The following is an 11,338-nucleotide window of genomic DNA, read 5'->3' on the forward strand; positions in this document are numbered from 1 at the left end:
ACAAGAATATTGGGCATTCCAGGGCCGAGAGGACAAACTCAGCAGCCCAGAAAGGAAAATTTGTTAAAACACAGACCGTTCAGTCAGTACCTCAGCTAGAGGCAAAATAGTCAGAAAAGCTGAAACACGAGGGTTGGAGTTATGACCGAGAGTTCACAGCTCTAGAACAGACCCACGAAGACATCTTGGAATATATGATGTCAAAAGGAATGATTAAACTCCCCAAGGTAGCAGATCCTCCCGTTGCTCTGGGAAAATGGACTGATAAGTTCTGCAAGTTCCACCGGACTGTCGGACATGACACAGATAATTGTTTTGTCCTAAAGAACATAATCCAGGATTGCATCGACAAGAACTTGTTAATCGAGGATAAAGAAGAACAGCCAGAAATCTTGTCCAAACCATTTCCCAAGCATTCAGCTTCAGTCATCACGGAGTAGACATTTGCTCTTCAAGGTAGCATCCAGCCATGTTCTAGTCAGGACATTCAGGATCAGCATCAGGTCCTGGTCCTTCGTCAAGCGCAGTCTTTCGCCAAGAGGGTGGATATCACTGCATTTTCCAGCAAACCAACAAAAACAACGGCAAAAATTGCCAAAATAGTCCCCAGAATCCCGAAGCGTTTTATCAAGGCAGCTTCAAAGAAAGAAGAGGCTTCAGGGTCAATTCAGAAGCCAATCACTGCTCTATCCAACATTTCTATCCTGGATCTGACCTACGCTTCGCCCGAGCACCAGCAAGTGCTAGAAGAGCTTCTCAGAAAAATCAAAGTCAAGCCTAGCACGACGCCGCAGGATATGGCTCAGATCGTCAATCAAGCAATGACGAATGCACTGATCACATTCTCGGATGAGGATTTGCCAAAACCTCATTCGTTTCACAACAACGCACTTTACATAGTGGTGCAAACCAGAGGCATGACAGTCCCCCATGTGCTCATCGATGAAGGCAGCAGCCTCAATATCTGTCCTGAGATGACGGCTAAGGCATTGGGTTTAAAAGAAGAGGAATATACCCCAGATCCGATAACGATCTACGGTTTTGACAACCATGGGCAGACAACAAAGGGGAAGGTATTTCTAAAAATTTTCATCAATTATTCGGTGCACACCGTCCTCTTCCATGTGACCAATGTGCCACCCACGTACAACCTGCTACTTGGACGCACTTGGATTCACAACGCCATTGCTATTCCATCAACCTTGCACCAATGCATCAAGTGGTCGAAGGGAGGAATGATCACTACGGTCCTAGGAGAGGAACCAGAAGAACGACTCCCACAGCCAATGATCCCCCGTCCCACTTTCACTGCCGACATCCCAAGCATCAGGGAAGTCGATGAGATCAATCTAAGTGAAAGTCTGGATATGCTGAAATTGAAAAAAGTTCAACCGACAGAAAGCGTGACGGCAGTAACCCAGTGGCAGGGACCTCACTTCTTCAAGTTAGCTGGGCGCCTCGACTGCACTTCCTTCCAGAATCACCCTCTTTTCCCTCAATTCTCAAAAGCTAAGAGAGGGTTTGATCTTCTCATGAAACACGGTTATCAGCCCTTCAGGGGCCTGGGCAGAAATAAATACGGCATTCTGGAACCGATCGTCTCCGCTTGGCATATTGAAGGTACAGGCTTGGGTTTCACGGGTTAATCGTCCGACAGGAAGACCACCTTCGTCAAAGGAGCCCAGTGAAGAAGACAATGCCAGTGTTTTCTGTTTTCCTTTCCTTTTTCAGTCATCTTGTAAGGGGCAAAAGATCCGCCCCAGTTTTTCTTTCTTTCCTTCAATCGTCTGTAAATATCAGAGTTACTTAAATCAATGAAATTTTGATTCCTATTTCCCATCCTGGTGTACACAAATTCTTGCTTATATCCCTTTTTCATAATTGTTATTCTTTTCTGTACAAAAGGCTATTTTTCAAAACCTTTTTCTCAAAAACCTTCTTTGCGCTTTCAGATTGCCGGAATCATGGCTCCTAAATCGCTTAAAAAGCTCATCGTCAATACCAACTTTTCTCAAAATAAATCCAAACCGACCAGAATTTGCAAGGCAAAGGTAGGGGCAGAAGTTAGTAGAATGACAAAGCAGATCGAAGAGTTGGCAGAATTCGACTCGATGATTCAAGATTTGCCAGTATTCAGAAGCAGGATGAACCATCACCATTGGTTCAAGACCCGACAGAGGATGTCAACATCGGTTCGGAAGATGACCCGAAAATCCTCAAAATTGGTTCTAGATTGAATTCGGATGAGAAGGAAAGGCTCGTCTACTTCCTCAAGCAGCATCAGGAAGTCTTCACTTGGACTTATGAGGATATGCCAGGCTTAGACCCCAAGTTAGTCGAGCATCGCCTTGTGTTAAAGCCAGATTGCAAGCCAATCAAGCAGAAACTCAGAAAAATGGATCCTCGAGTGGCACCGCAAGTTAAAGAAGGACTTGAAGAATTGTTAAAAGCAGGATTCATCCGGACCATTAAATATCCAGACTGGTTGGCGAATATCGTGGCGGTTCCCAAGAAGAATGGCAAAGTTCGGATCTATATTGATTTTAGAGATTTGAACAAAGCCACCCTAAAGGATGATTATCCACTCCCCAACATCAATCTTTTGATCGATAGCACGACAGGCCATGCCATGTTTTCCTTTATGGATGGATACTCAGGCTATAATCAGATCAAATTGGCCACTCGTGACCAATCCAAAACTTCTTTTACTACGCCTTGGGGTACATTTTGCTATACAGTCATGCCGTTCGGGCTCAAGAATGCTGAGGCAACCTATCAAAGAGCCATGGCAGTTATCTTTCATGACCAGATGCACAAGAACATGGATGCCTATGTGGATGACATCCTAGTCAAGTCCAAAGAAGGAGAAGATCATCTTGATGCTCTCAACCAAGTCTTTGAAAGACTTATTCTCTACAAATTAAAACTCAATCCACAAAAATGCGTCTTCGGAGTGGAGTCAGGCAAACTGCTTGGCTACATGATCAGCAAGAAAGGCATAGAGGTAGACCCTGCCAAGGCAAAGGGCATCATTGATATGCCGCCTCCCACTAATCTTAAAGAGCTGCGAAGCCTTCAAGGTCGCATTCAGTCTATTCGACATTTTATCTCTAATTTGGCCATGAGATGAGAGCCATTCAATCACTTGCTGAGAAAAGAAGTGAAGTTTGAGTGGGGAACAAAATGTCAGCTCTCATTTGAGCGCATCAAGCAATATCTCTTCAATCCACCGGTTTTGAAGCCACCAGAACTGGGAAAACCACTCCTTTTATATATTTCCGTCAACCATAATGCTTGTGGCGAATTTCTTGCACAGTACGAGGAAGGCAGCCGGATAGAGCATGCCATCTACTACATCAGCAAGACTTTCATCGATTATGAGAAGAGATACTCTCAGATGGAGAAGACATGTCTAGCCTTAGTATGGATGTGTTAGAAGTTAAGACATTATCTGATGGCCTTAGAGATCAAAATTCTGTCAAGACTTAACCCTCTCAAGTACATCCTTGAGCAGCCTTTCCTTACTAGACGGATTGCAAAATGGAAAGTCCTCCTAATGCAGTACGATTTGGAATATGTTTCTCAGAAGTCAGTCAAAGGTCAGTCCATCGCAGATCAGTTGGCAGATTTCTCATTGACAGAAGAGATCAAAGCGGAAGATGATTTCCCTGACGACCGCATCTGCAGTGTTCTGGAATCCCCAGTTTGGACTCTATTCTTTGATGGAGCCCGAAACATATCTGGTATAGGAATTGGGATTTTGCTAATCACTCCTGAAAAAGAGATGATCCTTTATTCCCTCAAACTCGACTTCTAGTGTACTCATAATATGGCCGAGTATGAAGCTTTAATACAAGGCCTCAAGATTTTGCAAGACTTTGGTGTCAAGAGAATACACGCCTTCGGCGACTCATTGCTTGTTGTCAGTCAAGTTAATGCTGAATGACAAGTCAAGGATCCAAAGTTAATCCCTTATCAAAAGATTGCCTTAGCTCTCATAAGCAACTTTGAAGAATTTCAGCTCAACCATGTCAAGAGGGAATACAATCATATAGCAGATGGCTTAGCCTGTTTAGGCTCCATCCTGTCGTTCATTCGAAATCGGCAGACTTGATCAACCTGCCTACATTCCAGCTGAACAAGTGAACCAAGCCACTCAGAAAGAGAAGCCTTGGTACCAAGACATCAAAAATTTCATTGAAACTTGTAAATTCCCAGCGGAAATGCTAAGAAAGGAGCAACACGCGGTTCAGCGCATGTCAGCCCGTTATTTTATCCTTGTCGATACTCTTTATCGTCGTGGATTCAGTTCTGAGTACGCCAGAAGCTTAGATAAAGATGAAGCCCTAGAAATTGTCCAAGAGGCACACGAAGGAATTTGTGGTGGTCACGTCGGCTACCAAACACTCGTCAAGCAAATCGTCCGGGCAGGTTATTACTAGAAAACCATGCAGCAGGATTGCCATCAATTTGTAAGGAAGTGCGTCAAATGTCAGATGCACGCGCCTTCCATTCATGTGCCAGCCGCATACTTGTAATCTGTGGTCTCTCCTTGGCCCTTTTTGATGTGGGCCTTCGATGTAGTTGGTCCAATCACTCCTTCGACTTCTAATGGCCACCGATATTTCCTCGCGGCTACAGAATACTTCACCAAATGGGTCGAAGCCATAACTCTGCGAACGGTAGAAGGCCGACATGTGGTCTCGTTTATCCATAAGAATCTTCTTTGTCGTTTCGGTGTCCCACATGATATTGTATCAGACAATGGCAGCCACTTCAAGAATGAGAAGATGAAGACCTTTTGCTCGAAGTTCAGGATTCATCACCACTTCTCAGCTCCTTACTATCCTCAAGGAAATGACCAGGCAGAGGCCACTAACAAAATTTTGATCCGCATTCTGGAAAGAACAGTGGAAACGGGCCGCGATTGACACGAAAAGATGCATGATGCACTTTGGACATACCGAACCACCATTCGGACTCCAACCAATGCTACTCCTTCAGAGCTCATCTACGGGATCGAGGTAGTGTTACCTCTCCATGTTCAGAAGCCTGCACTCAAGTTTGCATCGCTCATCGAGTTTCCGCTGGATCAGTATCAGCAGCAGAGGTTGGTACAACTTGATCTACTAGATGAGAAAAGGCTCAAGGCAGCGGAACACGCTCAGGCCCATCGTCAGAGGATAGCTCGGCACTACGCCAAATCAGTTATTGAGAGAAGATTCTGAGTCAATGATCTTGTGCTTAGATCAACAGCTCATCTCAAGCATCGGCCAAAGGGCAAGTGGTCACCCAATTGGGAAGGCCCTTATGTGGTTAAAGAGGTGTTTCCCCGCAATTCCTATCGTTTGATCAACGCAGATGGAGTGAAACTGCCCGATCCTATTATTGCTCTGCATTTGAAAAGATTTTACACTTGAATTATTCATCATAGCCTTTTGTACTCTTCAAAAGTCTTTCAATAAAGCAATAATCTTCCATTAAATTCTCACATTCTTCTCCCTGATACTGAGGCATTTTATTTTGATCTATACTTATCTTCCTTCATCATAATGCAGGTAGGATCAGATGAATCCTTTTCTAAAAATCTTACCAACTCTTTGATAACTTGGTTATCATTATTAAAATTACGTTAATTTCAGTTTTCTTTTTATCTAATCAAATTTTATCAATTTGTCAAATTTCATTAAGTTTTATTCCTTTATCTTTAAAAAACCCTTCAGGTTAAGGGATAAACCTGATGCCTCTTTCCCATGAGGTATTCTTTTATTTATATTTTCCCCTCAGGTTAAGGGAAAAACCTGACCCTCATTGTCCGAGGTGTTTCCATTCAGGATAAAGGATAATCCTGATACCCCTCATAGGAGCATCGCTGCTACCCGTGAGAATTCTTTTTCAAAATAAATTTTCAATCAATCTCTTTAAATTCTTCTTCATTTTTATAAAATTTTATTCTTCTTCTGGTTAAAGGAATAAACCAGAATTATTTCCCATAAATTCTTCAATTCACCTCAAATTTTTGTTCTATGTCCCCTCAGGATAGGGGAAGATCCTGAAGCCATCATAAATAAATTCGGATCTTAGGCCACCTTGGGCCAAGGATCTCGAATGAATCTCCCATCTTCTTCATCATCGGCAACTATTCATGCGTTTTGCCAATCCTTCTAAAAAGCCGACCTTTGGATAAGAGTTATTTCCTTCCCATCTGAGTTCCGACTCAGGCTTTCGTTTTTCCATCTTATGAATATTTTTCTTAAAAATCGGGTTTTGACTCGGATTTTCCTCTTTGTATATTCTTATTTTTGAAGTCTCTAGTTCTGACTTGAACTTCCTTTTGAATCCAATGCTAGTGTTGGACAAATCGTTGTTTTGAGAATCCGAGTTTTCAAACTCAATTCTCATTTCATTTCCTTATATTTAAAAAACCGGGTTCCGACTCAGATTTTCCTTTTGTATATTCTTATTTTTGAAGGCTCAAGTTCCGACTTGAACTTCCTTTTGAATCCAATGCTCATGTTGGAAAATCGTTGTTTTGAGAATTCGAGTTTTCAAACTCAATTCTCATTTCATTTCCTTATATTTAAAAAAACCGGGTTCCGACTCGAATTTTCCTTTTGTATATTCTTATTTTTGAAGGCTCAAGTTCCGACTTGAACTTTCTTTTGAATCCAATGCTCGTGTTGGACAAATCGTTGTTTTGAGAATTCGAGTTTTCAAACTCAATTCTCATTTCATTTCCTTATATTTACAAAACCGGGTTCCGACTCAGATTTTCCTTTTGTATATTCTTATTTTTGAAGTCTCAAGTTTCGACTTGAACTTCCTTTTGAATCCAATGCTCGTGTTGGACAAATTGTTGTTTTGAGAATTCGAGTTTTTAAACTCGATTCTCACTCATTTTTCTTGTGTTTGAAAAAACTGAGTTCTGACTTGGATTTTTCGCTTTTGTATATCCTTATTTTCTCTTGAATTTTCCTTGTCAATCTAATATTCATATTTTGGACCGAAGTCTCCTTGAACTTCCCCTTCAGGATAAGGGATAATCCTGAAAACACTGGCAATCATTCTTATTCAATTCTCAAGCATCTTAGAATGTCGGTCTCCTGTTCAAATCTTCATTGAAAAATCCAATGCTCGTGCTGGTATGCATTTTCGAAAACCCAGTGCTTGTACTGGAGTGCATTTTTCGAAAACCCAGTGCTCGTACTGGGGTACATCTCTCAAAAACCCAGTGCTCGTGTTGGTGTGCATTTTTCGAAACCCAACGCACGTACTGGAGCATTTTTGAAATCCAGTGCTCGTGTTGGTACATCTAGCACTCATGCTAGTGTTTGGCTGACTGATCAGTTAGCCTTCTCATTTCAGTCTTTGCACTAACCAATCATCAAAACTCAAGCTCTAAATTCTCAATTTCAACCTTCGGGTTATCTTTTGTCAAAATTTCAAATCTTTTTCTCTTGCGAAGGACCCTCTTCAGGGAGAGTTCGAGGGAGATCGTTCCTTTCGCATGCAACCATCTTTCGTTTGCAAGAACCCTTTTCCAGAGAGAGTTTGAAGGGACTCGTTTTCTTCGCGAACAGTTTGCAAAACAACAACCAACTTTACACAAAAGAACCCTTTTTCTAGGGAGAGCTTCGACGGAAGCTCGTTTCTTTTTGTGGCCCCCATTTTTCTCATCTTTGGCCAATCCCTTCACAAAGGACCCTCTTCTAGGGAGAGTGTGATGGACTCGATCCCTCTGTGATACTTTCTTAACTTTGTTTTTTGGCTGCCTTTCCATAAGAGAAGCCTAGAGATAGGGAGTTTTGACGAAAGCTTAATTTCTCTTCGAAAGTTCCGTTTTGCAAACACCTCCTCTTTCAGGGAAGAGAGGAGTATTTCCGACTTCCCATTCAGGTAAGGGCTAAGCCTGAGTCTCTCTTTTTGGGGAAAAAGAGAGAAGAATTTTTGTCACGGACGTGTCGTATCGATATCAAGCGATCTCTTTCATCAAGGATTTTAAGAATATTTTGCCAATTTGTTATCAAGTCATTGTTGATCTCAAAATTTTCATCATATAAAGAACTACCTCAAACTACCTTTAGTATTATTTTCAAAGGAGCAAGACTTTTGCGAAATAAGAACTGAATTCAAGTTTTTTCTGTTGGTCAACCAAGAGGATGAAGAAAAATCTTCGATATGACCGGCAAAGGAAAATTCGATAATGTTAAAAAGCCATGAGCGAATTGATATTGATCATAGCTATGACACATTCTTAAAGACCATTCTTTGGCAGTAAGACAGTGGAAATATCCTGGGTAGTAAAGAAGAACCTACCCAATCCATATCTTCTCAGCCATTTGAGTTGTAAATCAAATATCCGCAAAAGGGATCTCTCAATTGTCGTCAAGATAAAGACGAATTATGCGAGCTAGATCTCCGGGGCCAAAGAAGATTTGGATCACCTCCGAGATGAACGAGTTTTTGAAGGATCCTTCCAAGGAAAGTTCAAATCACCGTCGAGATGAAGGCGAGTGTGATGGACCTACTGACAAACCCTAAAAGATATTTGATTTCTGCTATCATCTAGAGAATTTTGACCAATGAACCTATATCATCAAGCCTAACTCCTGAGAAAAACAAGGATCGGAACATCTCCAAGATGAAGGAGTTTGTGACATACCCTTCCCCTGAAAAAGAGAGAAAAAGTCAGGACATCTCCAAAATGAAGGATGATGTAAAAACCCAAGAAAGCTCCATGACTCAAGAGAGTGCAAAAAGATCATCACGGGAAATGCCCAGGACATCAGATTGCCTGAAATTGCCAAGAATCATATTTTTCTATGTGAAATTCTTTTATCAATATCTTTTCACTCAATTGCTTTTATGAAGCTAAGAATATTCCCTCTCTTTTCATATCAAGGAAGTTGATATCTTCCTTAAAGAAGCTCAACAACAACAAACTTTGAATTTGACTCTTGATTCTACAGAGTTAGCCCAATTGAAGCTATTACTCTAGGTAGAAAGAGGTGATATTTTTCATACACAATTCAATCATGCTGAATCAACTACAATTTTGACATCTTATTGGCAATATTTTCTCATTGTCCCAAAATGAAGTGTGAACTTGATGTTCGTTTTGACGTATCCTGACGTCATCCCTCCTTAGGACTGAAAAGTCCTTTCCTTCCGTCTAATCTGAGCTCTCTCAGATTCGCACACTTCCCTGTGTTCCCCACCATCCCACCATGGACAGTTCCCGCTCAGGATAAGGGTTAAACCTGAACTTTTTGCAAAAGGTCTGTTATTGTCAAAAGCTATTTTTAGTCTCAGCAATGAGGCGCCCAAGAACAACTCCTTTTCAAGCTTTAGGGACCCCCATTCTTATCTTTTTGCAAAAACCCCTCTTGGACTTGTTGTGCAAAGTCTAGAGGCCCATCACAGTTTTCCTCGCTCCTCGAGGATGTTGTATCCATTCAGGCTAAGGATTAAACCTGTTACCTCGCTCCTCGAGGTATCACCCAAACCTTCTGCGAGAGGTCATCTGTTTTCAGAAAGCTGATTTAGTCTCAGCAATGAGACGCCCCAGATCATCCCCTTTTCAAGCTTTAGGGAATCTCTTATTTTTCTCTTCTCGCAAACCCCTTCTGGATTTGTTCATCCAAATTCCGAAGGTCCCATCATGGTTTTTTCATCCAAGGATTCTGTATGGTTGCCCCTTTCAGGTTAAGGGTTAAGCCTGAGCCTCGTTCCATGAGGTATCTTTCCGTTCAGGTTAGGGTTAAACCTGAGTCTCATTTTCGACTAGATATCCTTTCTAGTCCTTCCACGGTTTCTTCAATTGAGAACTTCGTGCGATTCCCCCCCACTCAGGACAAGGGTTAAACCTGAATCTCGCTTTTGCGATGTATTTGTTGTCCCATCACGGCTTCCTCGTTCGAGAATTCTGTATGGTCGTCCCTTTCAGGATAAGGGTTAAGCCTGAACCTCGTGCCTCGAGGTATTTTTCCTTTTCAGGTTTAGGTTAAACCTGAGTCTTGTTTCGAAGAGGTGTTTTTCCTTCAGTCCCATCGTGGTTCTTCCCATCGAGGAATCCATGCTTTGTATATCCATCCAGGAAAGGATCATGCTAAAGTTTCATCTCACGAAGCATTTCTCTCAGAAATGTCTCATCAAGGTCCTCACATATTCCTTTCCCCATTCAGGTTATCTTGAGATATCTTCGTCCCATCCAGGTTAAGGGCTAAACCTGAGTAATTCCAAAAGGCTGATCTTATCTCACTCATGAGACCTGATCAAAATGCCCATTTTTCATCATTTCGAGATCTTCATCCAAAGTCCCATCACGATTTCCTCATTCCTATCATTCAGTCGTATCATTGTCAAGGATTTTGTCCCCCCCCCTAGGACCATTCTAGATAAAGGTGTTAAGCCTGAAAAGTCACACTTTCAAAATAATTCTTCCACCCCCAGCTCAGGTCTGCTGACTGGGGCATTTTTCAAAATTTGGAGTGTTTCTTTGCCACTAAGCTCGACTTTCAATCGGCTTAGTAGCAAAGAGGGGCATCTGTGAACACCCCAAATTTTTCAAAATGTGGTAAATATTCTCTTTTTGGCCTTTGACCCCATTTTTTGAGTAATTGAGTCAGTAAATCTAAATACCAGTTTGTTTCTCAAAGTTTTATTGAAATTAAATTCATTTTATATATCAGACTCAATTTCGGATCCGGATCCATTATCAAAATTCAAATCTGAGCTTCGCTATCCAATTTTTAAAAAAACCAAATTCTCAAAATTACCAAAATAACCTTCTGAAAGGCTCAGACAGTTCATCTTGTATCCGTTTGGATCCATCGAGTTGTATTTCTCAATTCGAGGTTTAAAACTCAAATATTTTCTCAAAACTTGGGTCCAAACCCATTTCTGAAGAAATTGTTTTTCTCAAAATAGCTTTTAAATTCTCAAAAAATTCCCTTTGGTAAATATTTTGCAAAAAACACAAAAAAAATTAGTGTTTAATCTTTGTTTCTCGTAAATCTTAGATTTTTATTCCAAAAATACAAAAAAATGGAAAAAAAAAATCAGGAACTATGTTGTTTAAAATTCTTTTTGAAACTTGTTTTTTGCTAAAACTCTTTAAAACCACTTTTTTGAAAATCTTTAAAAAGAGGACCGGCCTTTTGAAAATTTTTATAAGAAGACCCCCTTAACAAAAGTCGAGTTTAGGGTTACGAAAACCCTTTCTTCCGCTGCCCTCCTTCCAGAAGAATCTTCCCCATCGTCGACCTTCGTTCCCTCCATTGCTACCATTGGATCAACCTCCTGCTTCATCCCGAACCCTCCATCGCCGATCGCCCGA

This window comes from Nuphar pumila, chromosome 7, assembly GCF_984573655.1.
Source record: "Nuphar pumila chromosome 7, dmNupPumi1.hap1.1, whole genome shotgun sequence".
Taxonomy (NCBI): Eukaryota; Viridiplantae; Streptophyta; class Magnoliopsida; order Nymphaeales; family Nymphaeaceae; genus Nuphar; species Nuphar pumila.